This window comes from Rattus norvegicus, chromosome 16 (assembly GCF_021556685.1).
Source record: "Rattus norvegicus strain SHRSP/BbbUtx chromosome 16, alternate assembly SHRSP_T2T, whole genome shotgun sequence".
NCBI lineage: Eukaryota > Metazoa > Chordata > Mammalia > Rodentia > Muridae > Rattus > Rattus norvegicus.
The window spans coordinates 52,145,942-52,165,270 of record NC_141549.1 but is presented as its reverse complement, the minus strand read 5'-3'; the positions used below and the strand labels follow the sequence as shown (position 1 = coordinate 52,165,270).

The window sequence follows — 19,329 nt, the reverse complement described above, 5'->3', positions numbered from 1 at the left end:
CATTCACATTTTGATCATCCGTCTTGAGTTTCGTTTGTTCTAGGGATCTAGGGTAATTCAAGCATTTGGGCTAATAGCCACTTATCAATGAGTGCATACCATGTATGTCTTTCTGTGATTGGGTTAGCTCACTCAGGATGATATTTTCCAGTTCCAACCATTTGCCTACGAATTTCATAAACTCGTTGTTTTTGATAGCTGAGTAATATTCCATTGTGTAGATGTACCACATTTTCTGTATCCATTCCTCTGTTGAAGGGCATCTCGGTTCTTTCCATTTTCTGGCTATTATAAATAAGGCTGCGATGAACATAGTGGAGCACGTGTCTCTTTTATATGTTGAGGCATCTTTTGGGTATATGCCCAAGAGAGGTATAGCTGGATCCTCAGGCAGTTCAATGTCCAATTTTCTGAGGAACCTCCAGACTGATTTCCAGAATGGTTTTACCAGTCTGCAATCCCACCAACAATGGAGGAGTGTTCCTCTTTCTCCACATCCTCGCCAGCATCTGCTGTCACCTGAGTTTTTGATCTTAGCCATTCTCACTGGTGTGAGGTGAAATCTCAGGGTTGTTTTGATTTGCATTTCCCTTATGACTAAAGATGTTGAACATTTCTTTAGGTGTTTCTCAGCCATTCGGCATTCCTCAGCTGTGAATTCTTTGTTTAGCTCTGAACCCCATTTTTTAATAGGGTTATTTGTCTCCCTGCGGTCTAACTTCTTGAGTTCTTTGTATATTTTGGATATAAGGCCTCTATCTGTTGTAGGATTGGTAAAGATCTTTTCCCAATCTGTTGGTTGCCGTTTTGTCCTAACCACAGTGTCCTTTGCCTTACAGAAGCTTTGCAGTTTTATGAGATCCCATTTGTCGATTCTTGATCTTAGAGCATAAGCCATTGGAGTTTTGTTCAGGAAATTTTTTCCAGTGCCCATGTGTTCCAGATGCTTCCCTAGTTTTTCTTCTATTAGTTTGAGTGTGTCTGGTTTGATGTGGAGGTCCTTGATCCACTTGGACTTAAGCTTTGTACAGGGTGATAAGCATGGATCGATCTGCATTCTTCTACATGTTGCCCTCCAGTTGAACCAGCACCATTTGCTGAAAATGCTATCTTTTTTCCATTGGATGGTTTTGGCTCCTTTGTCAAAAATCAAGTGACCATAGGTGTGTGGGTTCATTTCTGGGTCTTCAATTCTATTCCATTGGTCTATCTGTCTGTCTCTGTACCAATACCATGCAGTTTTTATCACTATTGCTCTGTAATACTGCTTGAGTTTAGGGATAGTGATTCCCCCTGAAGTCCTTTTATTGTTGAGGATAGCTTTAGCTATCCTGGGTTTTTTGTTATTCCAGATGAATTTGCAAATTGTTCTGTCTAACTCTTTGAAGAATTGGATTGGTATTTTGATGGGGATTGCATTGAATCTGTAGATTGCTTTTGGTAAAATGGCCATTTTTACTATATTAATCCTGCCAATCCATGAGCATGGGAGATCTTTCCATCTTTTGAGGTCTTCTTCAATTTCTTTCCTCAGTGTCTTGAAGTTCTTATTGTACAGATCTTTTACTTGCTTGGTTAAAGTCACACCGAGGTACTTTATATTATTTGGGTCTATTATGAAGGGTGTCGTTTCCCTAATTTCTTTCTCGGCTTGTTTCTCTTTTGTATAGAGGAAGGCAACTGATTTATTTGAGTTAATTTTATACCCAGCCACTTTGCTGAAGTTGTTTATCAGCTTTAGTAGTTCTCTGGTGGAACTTTTGGGATCACTTAAATATACTATCATGTCATCTGCAAATAGTGATATTTTGACTTCTTCTTTTCCGATCTGTATCCCCTTGATCTCCTTTTGTTGTCTGATTGCTCTGGCTAGAACTTCAAGAACTATATTGAATAAGGAGGGAGAGAGTGCGCAGCCTTGTCTAGTCCCTGATTTCAGTGGGATTGCTTCAAGTTTCTCTCCATTTAGTTTAATGTTAGCAACTGGTTTGCTGTATATGGCTTTTACTATGTTTAGGTATGGGCCTTGAATTCCTATTCTTTCCAGGACTTTTATCATGAAGGGGTGTTGAATTTTGTCAAATGCTTTCTCAGCATCTAATGAAATGATCATGTGGTTTTGTTCTTTCAGTTTGTTTATATGATGGATCACGTTGATGGTTTTCCGTATATTAAACCATCCCTGCATGCCTGGGATGAAGCCTACTTGATCATGGTGGATGATTGTTTTGATGTGCTCTTGGATTCGGTTTGCCAGAATTTTATTGAGTATTTTTGCGTCGATATTCATAAGGGAAATTGGTCTGAAGTTCTCTTTCTTTGTTGTGTCTTTGTGTGGTTTAGGTATAAGAGTAATTGTGGCTTCGTAGAAGGAATTCGGTAGTGCTCCATCTGTTTCAATTTTGTGGAATAGTTTGGATAATATTGGTATGAGGTCTTCTATGAAGGTTTGATAGAATTCTGCACTAAACCCGTCTGGACCTGGGCTCTTTTTGGTTGGAAGACCTTTAATGACTGCTTCTATTTCCTTAGGAGTTATGGGGTTGTTTAACTGGTTTATCTGTTCCTGATTTAACTTCGATACCTGGTATCTGTCTAGGAAATTGTCCATTTCCTGAAGATTTTCAAATTTTGTTGAATATAGGTTTTTATAGTAAGATCTGATGATTTTTTGAATTTCCTCTGAATCTGTAGTTATGTCTCCCTTTTCATTTCTAATTTTGTTAATTTGGACGCACTCTCTGTGTCCTCTCGTTAGTCTGGCTAAGGGTTTATCTATCTTGTTGATTTTCTCAAAGAACCAACTTTTGGTTCTGTTGATTCTTTCTATGGTCCTTTTTGTTTCTACTTGGTTGATTTCAGCTCTGAGTTTGATTATTTCCTGCCTTCTACTCCTCCTGGGTGTATTTGCTTCTTTTTGTTCTAGAGCTTTTAGGTGTGCTGTCAAGCTGCTGACATATGCTCTTTCCTGTTTCTTTCTGCAGGCACTCAGCGCTATGAGTTTTCCTCTTAGCACAGCTTTCATTGTGTCCCATAAGTTTGGGTATGTTGTACCTTCATTTTCATTAAATTCTAAAAAGTTTTTAATTTCTTTCTTTATTTCTTCCTTGACCAGGTTATCATTGAGTAGAGCATTGTTCAATTTCCACGTATATGTGGGCATTCTTCCCTTATTGTTATTGAAGACCAGTTTTAGGCCGTGGTGGTCCGATAGCACGCATGGGATTATCTCTATCTTTCTGTACCTGTTGAGGCCTGTTTTTTGACCAATTATATGGTCAATTTTGGAGAAAGTACCATGAGGAGCTGAGAAGAAGGTATATCCTTTTGCTTTAGGATAGAATGTTCTATAAATATCCGTTAAGTCCATTTGGCTCATGACTTCTCTTAGTCTGTCGACATCACTGTTTAATTTCTGTTTCCATGATCTGTCCATTGATGAGAGTGGGGTGTTGAAGTCTCCCACTATTATTGTGTGAGGTGCAATGTGTGTTTTGAGCTTTAGTAAGGTTTCTTTTACGTATGTAGGTGCCCTTGTATTTGGGGCATAGATATTTAGGATTGAGAGTTCATCTTGGTGGATTTTTCCTTTGATGAATATGAAGTGTCCTTCCTTATCTTTTTTGATGACTTTTAGTTGGAAATTGATTTTATTTGATATTAGAATGGCTACTCCAGCTTGCTTCTTCTGACCATTTGCTTGGAAAGTTGTTTTCCAGCCTTTCACTCTGAGGTAGTGTCTGTCTTTGTCTCTGAGGTGTGTTTCCTGTAGGCAGCAGAATGCAGGGTCCTCATTGAGTATCCAGTTTGTTAATCTATGTCTTTTTATTGGGGAGTTGAGGCCATTGATATTGAGAGATATTAAGGAATAGTGATTATTGCTTCCCTTTATATTCATATTTGGATGTGAGGTTATGTTTGTGTGCTTTCATTCTCTTTGTTTTGTTGCCAAGACGATTAGTTTCTTGCTTCTTCTAGGGTATAGCTTGCCTCCTTATGTTGGGCTTTACCATTTATTATCCTTTGTAGTGCTGGATTTGTAGAAAGATATTGTGTAAATTTGGTTTTGTCATGGAATATCTTGGTTTCTCCATCAATGTTAATTGAGAGTTTTGCTGGATACAGTAACCTGGGCTGGCATTTGTGTTCTCTTAGGGTCTGTATGACATCTGTCCAGGATCTTCTGGCCTTCATAGTTTCTGGCGAGAAATCTGGTGTGATTCTGATAGGTCTCCCTTTATATGTTACTTGACCTTTTTCCCTTACTGCTTTTAATATTCTTTCTTTATTTTGTGCGTTTGGTGTTTTGACAATTATGTGACAGGAGGTGTTTCTTTTCTGGTCCAATCTATTTGGAGTTCTGTAGGCTTCTTGTATGTCTATGTGTATCTCTTTTTTTAGGTTAGGGAAGTTTTCTTCTATGATTTTGTTGAAGATATTTACTGGTCCTTTGAGCTGGGAGTCTTCACTCTCTTCTATACCTATTATCCTTAGGTTTGATCTTCTCATTGAGTCCTGGATTTCCTGTATGTTTTGGACCAGTAGCTTTTTCCGCTTTACATTATCTTTGACAGTTGAGTCAATGATTTCTATGGAATCTTCTGCTCCTGAGATTCTCTCTTCCATCTCTTGAATTCTGTTGGTGAGGCTTGTATCTACAGCTCCTTGTCTCTTCTTTTGGTTTTCTAAATCCAGGGTTGTTTCCATGTGTTCTTTCTTGATTGCTTCTATTTCCATTTTTAATTCCTTCAACTGTTTGATTGTATTTTCCTGGAATTCTTTCAGGGATTTTTGCGATTCCTCTCTGTAGGCTTCTACTTGTTCTCTAAGGGAGTTCTTCATGTCTTTCTTGAAGTCCTCCAGCATCATGATCAAATATGATTTTGAAAATAGATCTTGCTTTTCTGGTGTGTTTGGATATTCCATGTTTGTTTTGATGGGAGAATTGGGCTCCGATGGTGCCATGTAGTCTTGGTTTCTGTTGCTTGGGTTCCTGCGCTTGCAACTCGCCATCAGATTATCTCTAGTGTTACTTTGTTCTGCTATTTCTGACAGTGGCTAGACTGTCCTATAAGCCTGTGTGACAGGAGTGCTGTAGACCTGTTTTCCTCTCTTTCAGTCAGTTATGGGGACAGAGTGTTCTGCTTTCTGGCGTGTAGTTTTTCCTCTCTACAGGTCTTCAGCTGTTCCTGTGGGCCTGTGTCTTGAGTTCACCAGGCAGCTTTCTTGCAGCAGAAAATTTGGTCTTACCTCTGGTCCCGAGGCTCAGGTTCGCTCGTGGGGTGCTGCCCACGGGCTCTCTGCAGCGGCAGCAACCAGGAAGACCTGTGCCGCCCCTTCCGGGAACTTCAGTGCACCAGGGTTCCAGATGGTCTTTGGCTTTTTCCTCTGGCGTCCGAGATGTGTGTGCAGGGAGCAGTCACTTCTGGTTTCCCAGGCTTGTCTGCCTCTCTGAAGGTTTAGCTCTCCCTCCCACGGGATTTGGGTGCAGAGAACTGTTTTTCCGGTCTGTTTCTTTCAGGTTCCGGCGGTGTCTCTGGCAGGTGTCCTGCCGCTCCTGGGCCCTTCCCCACGGGAGCCCAGAGGCCTTATACAGTTTCCTCTTGGGCCAGGGATGTGGGCAGGGGTGAGCAGAGTTGGTGGTCTCTTCCGCTCTGCAGCCTCAGGAGTGCCCACCTGACCAGGCGGTTGGGTCTCTCTCTCACCGGGTCTGGGAGCAGAGAGCTGCTGCGGGCCGGGATCCGCGGGTGTGGGACTTCCGGTAAACACAGAACGTGCCCGGTCCTAGAGAAATTCTGCTTTCCTGTGTCCCAAGCTCACCAGGCAGCTTTCTTGCAGCAGAAAATTTGGTCTTACCTGTGGTCCCGAGGCTCAGGTTCGCTCGTGGGGTGCTGCCCAGGGGCTCTCTGCAGCGGCAGCAACCAGGAAGACCTGTGCTGCCCCTTCCGGGAGCTTCAGTGCACCAGGGTTCCAGATGGACTTTGGCTTTTCCCTCTGGCGTCCGAGATGTGTGTGCAGGGAGCAGTCACTTCTGGTTTCCCAGGCTTGTCTGCCTCTCCAAAGGTTTAGCTCTCCCTCCCACGGGATTTGGGTGCAGAGAACTCAAATAATTTTCTTTGTAGTGATTTTAAAGTCCAGCTCATTTAGGGCTCGGCAGCCTTTGTTATCTTGTCTCTTTAGCCTCTTTAATATAGGCCATTCCCACGGGGCTGTCGATTCTTCAGAGAACTGCTTCAGTTCCCTTCTGCTCAAATCCCTTGCAATCAGCAGTTTTCAAACTTTTAGTCTCCTGGTCCCTTTACAGTCTTAAAAATTATTGAAAATACCAGTGGACTTTTGTTTGCATAGATTAGAGATGTTGGTGTGCGGTCCATTAAAAATTTAAATTTTAAGTGTTTTAATTCATTCCAGATAACAGTGGCAATCCTTTCTTCCTGCTAACACAACTAGTGTGTTTTTATGAAAAAGGACTGTTGAATCCTCCAGAAGGACCAAAGATATTTAGTATAAAGAGAAACATTGCCTTACATTTTCATAGTTTTTAAAAATTGTCTGTGTTGTATGGCTGTTTCCTCTGTACTTAAATAGTGCTTCTTGGAGGGAGGAGAAAAGCTCATACACAAGGTGGAGGAAGTTCAGGAAATTACAAGACTCACATCACCACACCCCCTTGCCCCAGTGCTACCTAAGCAATAACAACTGCTAGGGAGAGAGTCTTTCCAGCCTTTGGAGTTGCCTATAAGTTGTATGGGGAGCTCAGGGGACACCATCATGAGTTGGGTAGGTTTTACAACGATGCCTCTGCCTTTGACTCTTACAAGTTACTCCTCTTCTATAAGCCCATAAGTAACCCAAATAAACGCATAGGGACACCAAACTAGACTTAGGTGAATTCTTTTCTGTGATTTCCCATTGGTGCCCTATCTGAGGTGAACAGATAATTGTTTACGTCTTATCAGGAAAAGTCACCTGACAGTCTGGCTTAATAGAAACCAGTTGGATTTCTACCATGGCATGGTGTTTGGGCTGAAATTAAGGGATATGGTTTGTATCCCAAAAGTCCACATGCTAGACGCTTGGTCTTCATTGTCATCTGTTCAGGTGGTAGATCCCCATGAAGCATGGTCTGGTGGGAAACAACAAGACTTGGGTATCACCATCCTTGCAAACAATGAATCCTGGACTCCAGAGTGGGATAGGTCTCCTGTGAGCGACGTACTTCTTGAGAGAGAAGACTGTTACAGAGCAAGCTTGTCTCTGGGCTTCTACAAGTGGCTGGTTTTCTTTTTCTTCTTATGTTATATTGGGGGCACTTACTAGATGTAGGTACTATACTGTTTGAACTTTACAGCTATCAGAATTGAGCTAAACAAATCTTTCCTTTATAAATCACCCAGCTTTTAATTATAGTAACATAGTATAGAGAAATACCAGTCACATATTGTCTGTAGTTTGAAAAGTGTGGCTATTCTTTGATACCATATCACAAATGTGTAAGCAGTTTCATAGTGAAATTTGCAAGTTACATCAGTGAACACTTCATACTGCCTTATTTATATTGACTCCATTATATATATAATTTTTTTAATGTTTTATTATGTGCAGAAGTCACAGGAGAACTTGTCAGAGTTCTCTTCTGCAATGTGGATCCTGGAGATTGGACTCGGGTCATCAGGCTTGGCAATTATTAGATTAGTCCACTGAGCCATTTCACCAGCCCTGTATTTTTAACTGGTGCTTTTCATATGAATGGCATTATAAAGTGTGTTGATGGTTTGGAAAATACTGGTCCAAGCTACATGGATTATTCAAGTATTAATCCATCCCATTGTTTGATGTTTTAAAACGAATCACTTTTCAAATATCACCAGCAAGCACATCAGAACATGATTGGCTAGTTTAGCTTGTAACTCAAACAACTCCACAATGCTTTTTTTTTTTTTTGCTTTTTTTTTGGGGGGGGGGGGGGGGTTTCAAACCATTTATTTCTCCGGACCGGAAGGTGGCCATCATTCTGGGTGAATAAACACAGAACACTGTGTGCAGCAAGGCTCAAAGAACAACGGTGCAGGTAAGTGAGGCCCGGGCTCAAGCGAAGGTGGAACCGTTCCAGCCCACGTTGGCTGCGTTCATGTCATATTAGTTGATGTAGACCCGGTCCAGGCTGATGTGCAGGCGATCGGACAGCAGGCCGCGCAGCAGCTTGCTGTAGTTGCGGTTCTGGGCACCACCGATCTTGTCGATGCTGTAGCAGGCTGCAGAGGGCGCAGGGGTCGTTCGTGCTGGTAAAAGTCATGAGCTGGTCCGGGACCACGTGCACTGTGATGTACTGTGCCGGCTTGCTGGTGACCTGCGCTAGCTGCTGGGTGAGCTCGGAGAGAAACCCCTCTGGCACGGAGGCGCGGGGAACTTTGGTGTTCACGATGAATATAGGCATGGTGACAGAGAGACTGCGAGCGACGGCCGGAGGACGGTGCAAAGTGCGATGTGACCCCACAATGCTTTTCTTGAAGACAGCCTTTGTACTTGGCATCCAACAGAAGAGCTTTATTCATGTTTCTCATTTCATTCCAGAAAGTGATCAAAAGCCAATGACATCACAACCGAGACTTAACATCTTAGGGAGATTCTTTTTTTCCCTGGTGGCAACAATTAAGAATCCATGCCACCGCTTTTGGTTTCTTATGCTCAGTGCCTGTTGGAGAGCCCCATAAGACCACAAAGGAGCCGATTCCCATGCAATCACACTAGGGTCTTTTTAAGCTTGAGCTTGGGCTCCCCACCAACCCTGACACAGCAGGACAAGAAAGTCGAGCTCTGAGCCCAGTTTCAAGCAAGCATTTACAGAGATAAGTAAACAAGGGGGTTTCTAGCCTGGCACACATCTGATTTGAGATCTGTTATGGGATTTTGTTGTCCTTTAAAATCATTTGCTGGTGCTGGAGCCAAACCATAAACTTAACTTCTGCTTTCCTCCTGATCGGTGCTTGTTAGGAAGTGAAGCGCCAGGGGCAGACTTGTTAGAGACAGTAACCCGGAGGCGAGGATTGTTTGGGAATAACCTGGAATGCTAGCTGCCAGCCTGTCGGAGACAACCTGGAGATGTAGGCTTGTTCTTTAACTCGAGTTTAACTTTAAGTCAGGTTCTCTAGGATTGAGTCTGACTGGTCTCTCAGATGCACGCAGCAGCGTTCTCTTTCACCTCCCTTTTCTGTTGCATCCGTGCCAATGGCCAGCACATGATACTGGAAAAAGTTCTGCTGATGTAGATGTGAAAGTGTCTGTAGAGCTGTGCAGGGCACCTCAGATGGCAGTACTTCCAGCCCAAAAGGCACGTTGGAAATACCCACTGATTACTGACGTCACCCCTTTCTATTTAGGCATATCTGTAGCTGGGATAGATTCCTTAACCCACAATGCTATTAGGAGGTAGAAGTGGGGCCTCATGGGAGGAAGGTAGAACTTTAGACCTTCCTTCTTCTCCTTGCATTTTGGTGACCATGACATAAGCTCCTTCCTCTTCTTTACTTTGGGGCCAGCTAACCATAGACTAAAAACTAGGGAGTGAGCAAAATAAATATTTTCTCTTAAAAAAAAAAATCTGCCGGGCAGTGGTGGCACACTCCTTTAATCCCAGCACTCAGGAAATAGAGACAGGTGAATCATTGAGTTTGAGGCCAGCCTGGTCTACAGAGTGAGTTCTAGGAAAGCCAGGTCTTGAAAAAAAAAAGTAAGTCTGTGAGTCTGTGTGTGTGTGTGTATGTGTGTATATGTGTGTGAGTGTATATGTTTGTATGTGTGTGTATATGTGTGTACGTGTATGTGTGAGTGTATGTGTGTGTATGTGTATGTATGTGTGTGTATGTGTGTATGTGTGTGTATGTGTGTATATGTGTATATGTATGTGTGTGTATGTATGTATGTGTGTATGTGTGTATGTGTGTATGTGTGTGTATGTGTGTGTATGTGTGTATGTATGTATGTGTGTGTATGTGTGTGTATATATGTGTGTATGTGTGTATGTGTGTGTATATGTGTGTATGTGTGTGTGTGTGTGTGTGTGTGTGTGTGTGTGTGTGCGCCAGTGCGCACATATGAATGTGCAGGTGTGCATGTGGCACCTGCCCATGGAGGTCAGAAGACAACCTCAGATTAGTCAAAGTCTCTTCCCTAGAAACAGAATTTCTTGTTATTCAACCCTGTGAACTCCAGGCTAGCTGGCCTATGGGCTTCCAGAGCTTCTCCTGTTTCCACCTCCCATCTCACTGGGCTTTCAGAGAGAGGCTGCTTCGCCCTGCCTCAGATGGGTTTCAGGGATCTGAACCCTGGTCCTCACGCCTGCTTGGCAAACTGTGGAGCCATCGCCCCAAGCCACCTTTGCTCATCTTAGGTTGGTTCTTACGCTTGCAGCGATCTTGTTACAGTGATGGAAATCTGACTAACACAGTTTATTCTCCTCTGTAGATCTATCTCCTGTATTATGGTCAATATACAAAGTGTGATTAATATCGCTGCTTTAGAAAAGGGGGAAAAATTAGAGCAACTTGATATATACTGGGCCATTGAGGTTTGCTGCATCTGAATAAATGAGACAGTCTATTACTGACTCACAAATAAGAGTAGCATAGACCCTTCTTGTTAGTGCTCCTGGGTTCCAGTGCATAAGAAGAGGGGCCCTATGTCAGGTTACAGACCGTATTTCAAAAGCATGAAATATTCAAGCAGTCCCAGGCAAACTGCTGCAATGCTGGGTCCTGAGTTCGAATTAAAACTGGAAGACACACCTCCTGTCCCTTGGAAGAAGACAAGTGGGGAAGAAGTAGTGGGGAAGCTTTTAATTACCAGTGGCAATCCTGGAAGAGGGAGTAAGAAACACTTGAGCTGCACATGTCTGTGCTGGTTAGCTCAACTGGTTAGAGCTGAGGTCATAGACAAGCAGCCCATCCTCCATCCTCCAGACTGCAGCCCAGGCATCCTTCACCCTCCAGACTGCAGCCCAGGTATCCTCCACCCTCCAGACTGCAGCCCAGGTATCCTCCACCCTCCAGACTGCAGCCCAGGTATCCTCCACCCTCCAGACTGCAGCCCAGGCATCCTTCACCCTCCAGACTGCAGCCCAGGTATCCTCCACCCTCCAGACTGCAGCCCAGGCATCCTCCACCCTCCAGACTGCAGCCCAGGTATCCTCCACCCTCCAGACTGCAGCCCCTGCCCTGTCAGCTGCTCCACAGATGCTCACTGCCAGCTGGAAAGGAGCCAGGGAGGCGCTAGCCAGGAGTCAGCACGGGCTCTTTGTTTTTAAAACCAATCAAAATAAAAACAGGTTCTCCAATGTACCACCCTCTGTGATCCCTCTCTAGGAATATCAGACTTAATGATTTAAATTTAATTTGTTAGTCATTTGGAGGTTAGGGTTTTTTTTAAGAGCTAACAACAAAAAAGTAATGATTTATTAGCATTTTTATAACAAGCAACATTTAATATCTATTAATGAGAGTTCAAATGGATCAGTGATTTAATAATTTCTTAATAAAATGAATCAGAAAAGTGTTACTTAGAGGAAACTCCATACTGGGAGTGTGTTGCCTGCACGTTTTTGTGACCTTGATTCTTGTGTGTTATTAAAAGAGAAGGAAACAGAAGAGGAACAGTTCAGGGAGTCCAGACCTTCCGCCAGTGACACCTTCCAAGGGAGGGTAGGGGGTACTCTTGACTTTCGTTAACTCCCACAGGTAGCAGGATTAATAACCACTAGCTCTCCACTCTTCTTCCCACTCTACCTGTGGGGTGGTGACTGAAGAAGCCCCCTGTCACATCCAAGGACAAGCAAGGCTGGGAATGCAAAGTGGTATTAAAAAAATTGTCACCTGTGATCCCAGCACTCTGGATGCTGACCGGGGAAGACCCTGAGTTCCGGGTCACTCTGAACTAGTGAGACCCTTTCTCAAAATCACCCAGTCCAACCAATCAACAGCGAAGGCAATTCATCCCTTTCGCTGCCCATTGGAACATCATTTATTTAATTAAGTAACTACTTATATTTCAAACAATGGAGGGGAGAGCAGGAGGTAGAGGATTCAGAAATGTTTCCGCCCCCCGCCCCAGATTCTTGGTGAATGGTGTGCGCATGCAGAAAGGATTAAGGTGGATGAATATTTCCTGTCATCAAACTCCTTGGTTAAGCATCAACTGTCAGGGTCTAAGCGAAGAAGAACAAAATGGACTGAGAGCAGAAGCTGCCAGGTTTTTAGTAGGAGTATAGGCAGGCTCTGAGCTACCTGGGGTCACAGCCTTGAATGTGGGTCTCAAAGCTACTACTGATCACAAGAGTAAGTCCCGTGGCTTCGGGGAAGGATGGGATGCTGCCTTGGCAACGTGGTTAATTGATTCAAGGATTAGTGTTTTAGCCACTGGTGCTGATGCCAGTGGACTCCAGAACACTGGAGGAGCTTTGGCCCAATTAGGAAGTCAGCTGGAGCCTCCCGGAGCAGGCAGCCGCGTTACCTGCTGTCTGATGTTTTGCCAGTACGCCTCAGTGCAATCATTCCGCGGCACTGGGATGATGTTTCAATTTCGCCCGCTGCTCAGTCAGGACTCTTAAGAGCCTCATTGTCCCGGAGTGGGCTTCCTGCCTGTTACCTCGCTCCTCCTGCCTCTCCTCTCTTGGACACAGCTGTGACGTTGCTCACCGGCCAAGTGAGTTGTCAGTGTCCCTGGGCTGTGGGTTGGCAGGTTTCCACTTTCAGAGGAGCACTGGCCAGCTAGCGGGGGAGGATCGCAGGCTCTAGAAATGCCAGTCTTGTTATTTAGACTTCCAGAGTTCTCTGTGTCGAGGGTGGCCGGCCTTCCACAGTTGTTGCTATTAGAGAACGTTAGAGCTTAGAAACTTGTCTAGAACATGTGGACAAGCAGTTAAGAAAAAAAAAAAAAAAGCCAGAAATACTCCTGACCCAGTTGTAGGAGGTTACTGCTGAAGGGTGGGAGTTGGTGAGAGAGAACTTAGGAGGTGCTAAATGGAGTGCGGACACAGATAAGGGATATAATGTTATGATGCCTGGCCTTTATAAACCAGCCATCTCACGCCCAGGCTCGTGACAGTGTCATTCACAATAACAAAGAGTCAGAAGTCACAGAAGTGTTTTCCACAGATGGCTGGATAAGCAAACTGTGGCATATACTTGCGATGGAATATTATTCGGTCTTTAAAAGAAAGAATTCCCACCTTCTGCAGTAACGGAGAATCTGGGGAACATCACACTGAATAGAAGAAGCAGCTCCTGGAGGTTAAGTATTTTCTGATTCCACTTAAGAGGTTTGCAAAGGAGGTGGAAGGCGTGTGGACTGGGGAGATTGGAGAGGATGAGAGTTACTTAATGGGCTGAGTTTGGGTTTTTACAGGATGGAAAGAGAAGGGCCAGTTCCACACTGTCTTAATCAGGGTTCCTATTCCTGCACAAACATCAGGACCAAGAAGCAAGCTGGGGAGGAAAGGGTTTATTCAGCTCACACTTCCACATTGCTGTTCATCACCAAAGGAAGTCAGGACAGGAACTCACACAGGACAGGAACTTGGAGGCAGGAGCTGATGCAGAGGCCATGGAGGGATGTTACTTACTGGCTTGCTTCCCCTGGCTTGCTCAGCTTGCTTTCTTATAGAACCCAGGACCACCAGCCCAGGGATGGCACCAGCCACAATGGGCTGGGTCCTCCCCCCTTGATCACTAGTTGAGAAAATATCTTACATCTGGGTCTCCTAGAGACGTTTCCTCAAGGGAAGCTCCTTTCTCTGTGATAACTCCAGCTTGCTTGCATCAAGCTGACACACAGACCAGCCAGGACACCTGGCCTCCCAAAACAGCACCCCGGGCTGAGCCATTGGCACTCACAGCATGAGTCTATGAGGGGCATTTCAGATTCAAACATAATTGTCACTAACCTCATCATGACGGCTATTCCCTTGGGACTTCATTTACCCCCAGTGACCTTCTTAGGATTTCTCTGCAACTACCATCACGCTGAGGCTTCACCTATTGGTGACAGAGGAGTGGGGGATGCACTTCAGTTTATGGCATGTCCTTCCCCCAACCAAGTATCCAACGGACATATACCAGGCTTTCTGCACTCTAACCCTCACGTCTTCTGCTCATGCATCTCTCTCCCCCCACCCCCCACCCCCCCACCCCGTGCACTCCCCTCTCCCTCTCTCCCTTCCCCTCCCCTCCCTTCCCACCTCTGCTCTCAGAGTCTCAGGAACATCTTTCTCAGGACCAGCTCCCCAGGGCCCTGCAGACCTGCTGTGAGGATGCCCCTCTGCTCCCCTGTCCCTCGTGGATAAAACACGAATGCTCATGGCTATGCACAGGACCCAACCCGTTTTGGACCCTGTGCTCCCGAGAATCTGTGGCAGAGCAGTCTTTCTATTATCACTTAGTGGTTGGAGTTTTCAGGCTTTGGGATTGCTGCTAATGGAAGCAAACGGGCTAAGAATGAAGAAAGAATCACACCAGCAGCCGGCACCACTCAGTAAGGCAAAGAGGCTATTACACTGCTTTCTGTGGATGGAGATCATCGTTTGTAGAAAGACGTGCAGAAATCTCACCAGCCTATGGGAACCCCACCCCTCCAGGACTTCATCCTGCCCTTCCTGCCCAGTACAGGTAAGCAGCCGCCCCGGTGAGAAGCCTTTCTGCAGGGTAGTTGTTGTGACCTGGGACCAGCCTTGCCCAACGGTGGGAGAGAGCTCCTCTTTTGTCCTTGCTGCCTGCTTCCTCTCTGCTGTGCAAAGCTCCCAGATGCTCCCAGACCCCAAAGCAGAGTTCCTGACCCACTTCTCACTCCTCAGGTTTCTCACTAACCAAAGCCCAGAGACCAAGTGGTGACAGATCTGGGATGGGACAGCTGTAGGCGAAGAGCCCAGAACGGTGGCTCTTGCCTCAAGGAGAGGGAAGCGGCTGCACAGAGTGACATTTCCTGGGGTTTGCTGACCCCTGGTCTCTCCGTTAATCTTGCCCTTTCTTCTCAGTGGGGTCATGTCAGCCATCACACATTTACATAAGGGGCCCTTCCTCCACACATCACACCACCCCCTTCCCAGTTGCTAAAAGGATTTAATATGCAGGAGTTCTGCTACACAGCATTAGGTTATGACACGAGAAGCAGGGAAAAAAATATCTAACCCCAACTCTGCCCTTCCGTTGTCCTCCTGAGAGAATGTGCCTTGGCTGGCCAAGGGCAGAGCAGGCAGACTGGGCTGGTGGGATTCAGAAAGCATGTGGGAAACTAAGGCTACCTCAGCTGTTCTCAAAGGATTGTCAAGACAATGTGAGTTCTCATGTTCAAGTCAATCCCAGGACTCAAGGATTCACTCTGTGGCAGGTACCTTCCCAGCCAGCAAGCAGAAGAAGGGGACGTGAACTCTTTGCAGCTTAGCCCCTTGGAAGGATACCTTCACTCACTGGTGACTACCTCACTTAGCCATTAAATGTCACTGTGGCCCATTCACACAGGGGAGAGAATCTGCATCTCACGGTTAAAAAAAAAAAGGTGCTGAAATGAAAGAAGTTGTGAAATGACATTTTTTTTCCAGTAGGTTTGTCATATCTCCTGCATGGAGGAAAATTGCATTCTGTAAATCTTGGTCCAACAGAACAAAACACCTATTTCTTTCCAGTTGGGGAGACAGCCATTCTCCTCGGCATAATGAAGGTATTGTAAGCTGTGACTTTTACAAAGTCGGAGGGAAAGCAATCTGCAATCTTGACAGATATGATCTTTCTGGAATGCACTGTTCGTTTACAGCGGCGAGAGACCTCAATTAATTTATGAGCGAGGACAGCAGGATGTGACCCCATGTGCGTCGTCTAGGTGGAGCTGTCCCTGTCTGAATTTATGTTCTGGTAATTTAAAAAGATTTATATTAAGCTTTTCTTTCATTTGGAGAGTAGATTAAAATTCTAATGGAAACCATTTGTATGCATTTGTTGAATTGAATAGTATTTATGACTGTGTAAAAAAAATGCGGCAAAATTCTGGCGATAATAAAGTCAGCGAAGCAAGAATAAGTGTAAAAACAGGAGGGAAACACTCAATAGAAACCATACTGTATTATACAAGCGTAATGAAGGAGGGAAGCCGGGCAGAACGGGGCAGGGATTAGGCCCCCGGATGGGATCCTTTTCCTCATTGAGTGGAAGGTTTTTATTGCCCTTTTATGACTTAAAACCAAATTTAAATTTCAGAATAGGCCAGACCAGTCCTTACAGACACCATGGCCACACTGTCCTTTCCCATTATTACTAAACTCTTACTGGTTTCCAGGACAAACAGGCAAGAAAGAAAATTCAAGATGCGTCTCCAAGAACATGTGCTGATTGGGGCGTGGGCACAGGGATGCGCTTAGCAGATCAGAGGTCAGTAAGGATAGCCAACGTCAGTTTCAGGCTAGAGCAGGTAGGTAGGAGGCAAGTGGATCAGGCACCTAGACAAGACTTGGGAAGTCATAGTACCTGGCCCCCACCTTTGTTGCTATGGCTACCTGACTGGTGGCTCTAGCGGAGCTGTCTCTGTCACCTCCACAGTAAAGGGAATCCCTAATAGTGGCCTCTTTCTAGACCAGGGAGGAATGATAACAGCATCAGACACTACTATACGTGCCAACAGTGTGTATCTGTAGCAACCAGAAAAGGCTCTCCCACTGTTGAGGGACTGGCAAGAGTTGACTTTGAGGACCTGACCTGGTAGAATGAGCAAGCAGTTTGACATAATGTCAACATATACCCCAGAAGTGGTTTGAATGGGAAAAGCCCCTGTGAGGTGCGTGAGTGTTGCGTGCTTGAGTATGTGGTCTTCAAACTGGTGGAGCTGTTGTGGGATGTTGTGGAACCTTTAAGACGAAGAGCCTCTCTGAAGGAAGGAAGGTAGGCATGGGCTTTGAGGCTTTGTAGCCAAGCCCCACTTCCATTCACACTCTGCATCCTGAATGTGGATACAGAGTAACCACCACCTTCCCTGCCTGAATGGTATCATTTCTTCCCTACAAGGAAGGACGATATCCCTCCCTTGAAACCGTGAACTGAAATAAAGCCTTTCTCCCTTCAGTTCATCCGTCAGAATATTTTATCACAGCAACAGGGAAATAAAGACACTGAGAGTTTTACTAGGAGTCTCACACTTTCTCAGGGACATCAGACGGGATGGCATCTCCCAGTCTGCAGACACCACACAGGATGGGTGAACAGGAATAAGTGGGTAATGAATGAAAACTTCCCTAGAGCTTATTGCTGTTCCCGTGATGTCCTGCCTCTCAACATACACGTGCATGTGTGACCCTGGCCAGAGCTGCGTGGATGTCACAGAATGTCTTGCAGTACCTGAGAGAAGAGTCAGGTACGTCAGAACATTTCACAGAGATCAAGCAATACTGGTGCTCACAGAGCCTGCGTGGAAACTAGGGGACATCTCGGAAAGCACTGTCTTCCTCGAATCCCGAAATGTAGTCGTACTGGCTAAGGATTTATCTGAAGCAAATGTCTTCCTGTTACTCAGGGTACACACTCCTCCCAGCCTCGAGTTGAGATCTTTTCTTCCGTTCTTCTCTTGAAATGAGCCTGTCTGGTACTCTGTGGACCCTTGGTACCCAGTGGGTTCTGCGGTACAGTGAACACGCCCTACTCTGTGCTGCATGAAACAAGTATGCTCTGGGCCTCAGAGAGACTCAGTATGAGTGAGAACCGGGACGGGAACACTTGCATTGAGAATGTGCTCTGCTCTAGGCCTCAGCTGGATTTTAAGTGACTAGGGACAAATCTTCAGTGACATCTCTTCTGTGAACTGCTCTCCACCCCCAATATTATACAACACTGCTGTATGTGAGTTAATGACATTCCCACCGTAAGCCAAGCGCCAGGCATTTTACATATTCTTATCCTTATTAGATTCCCAAATTAATCCTAGCAGGCAAGCGACATCACTGTCATCCCATTCACGGATGAGAGAAGAGGCCGTGGAAGGATTTGAAACCTTGCCAATTCCTGTGTAACTGCTGAATGGGAGACTTGAGTTTTAATTCATACTTGGTTCTCTCCATAGGAGGGGATATGGAAGCAAAGTTTAGAGCAGCGACTCAAGGTACGGCCATTCAGAACCTGACCCACATGTGGACCATATATATATATATATATATATATATATATATATATATATATATATATATATATACACACATACATACATACATATACAGTCACCAAAACTAGATAAGATTGATGAAGCTAAAAAATGCATGCTGAAAGGAACCAGATATAGATCTCTCCTGAGAGACATACCCAGAGCATGTCCAATACAGAGGTCAATGCTAGCAGCAAACCACTGAATGAGAACAGGACCCCCTTTGGGGGAATTAGAGGAAGGATTGAAAGAGTTGAAGGAGCTTGCAACCCCATAAAAACAACAATGCCAACCAACCAGAGCTTCCAGGGACTAAACCACTATGGAAAGACTATACATGAACTGACCCAGGGCTCCAAATGCATATGTAGCAGAGACTAGCCTTGTTGGGGCACCAGTGGAAGGGGAAGCCCTTGGTCCTGCCAAAGTTGGACCCCCAGTGCAGGGGAATATGGGTGGGGGCGCAGTAAGGGGGACGTATAGGGAAAATACCCATATGGGGGAGGGGGAGGAGAGGGGATGGGGGCTTATGGACAGGAAACTGGGAAGGGGAATAACACTTGAAATGTAAGTAAAGAAATATATATAATAAAAAATTTTAAAAACGTACCAGGTCTTGTTGATATAATCAAGTGTTTATCTCATTGGGCATTTCTATGTCTGGCAGAATGCAGGGTGGGGGTGAGGGATAATTCATTGCCTCTCTCCTGAAGGTACATGCTATAGGGAAAATCCATACATAACCAAAGACTTACCACTGGACAAAAGTGAGATATGGATTCACAGTTTGGGCTACAATAACTTACCACAGGATAGAGTGGGCATAGCGGGGATTTTCAGAGATGAGACACTTGTACTAGCTGTTGTGACTTATTTTGCCTGGACAACTTGATGAGTACCGAGGGTATCCAGAGCAATACACCTACACCTGAGTGTCATTTTGTCACTGTAGCCTCCTCTGACTCACATAAATTTCATGTCCAAAATCTCTCAGTGTTCCAGTCCCAGGAACCTTTGAATATATACACACACATATATGTATACACACATATGTATGTATATATATTTAAACATGTATATATTTCACTTGTGGTAAAATAAATGTTGCTAATATGACTAAGGACACTATAATTTGGGAGGAACTCATTCTGAAAATTTATGTGA

At 44.9% G+C, this 19,329-nt stretch overlaps 1 protein-coding gene, 1 long non-coding RNA gene and 1 pseudogene across 1 annotated transcript; 1 reads left to right on the top strand and 2 right to left on the bottom strand.

Annotated features, from left to right (window-relative positions):
- Nucleotides 1–19,329, bottom strand: part of Erich1 (glutamate-rich 1) — a gene marked incomplete at its 5' end in the record, with an annotated part of 52,793,804 nt that overhangs the window by 31,499,093 nt on the left and 21,275,382 nt on the right.
- Mif-ps4 (macrophage migration inhibitory factor, pseudogene 4) lies at nucleotides 8,047–8,437 on the bottom strand (annotated as a pseudogene).
- Nucleotides 12,435–15,966, top strand: LOC148000556 (uncharacterized). Its single transcript, XR_015640315.1, has 4 exons — nucleotides 12,435–12,696; nucleotides 13,149–13,283; nucleotides 14,448–14,657; nucleotides 15,376–15,966. It is a non-coding gene; the product is annotated as an uncharacterized LOC148000556 (long non-coding RNA).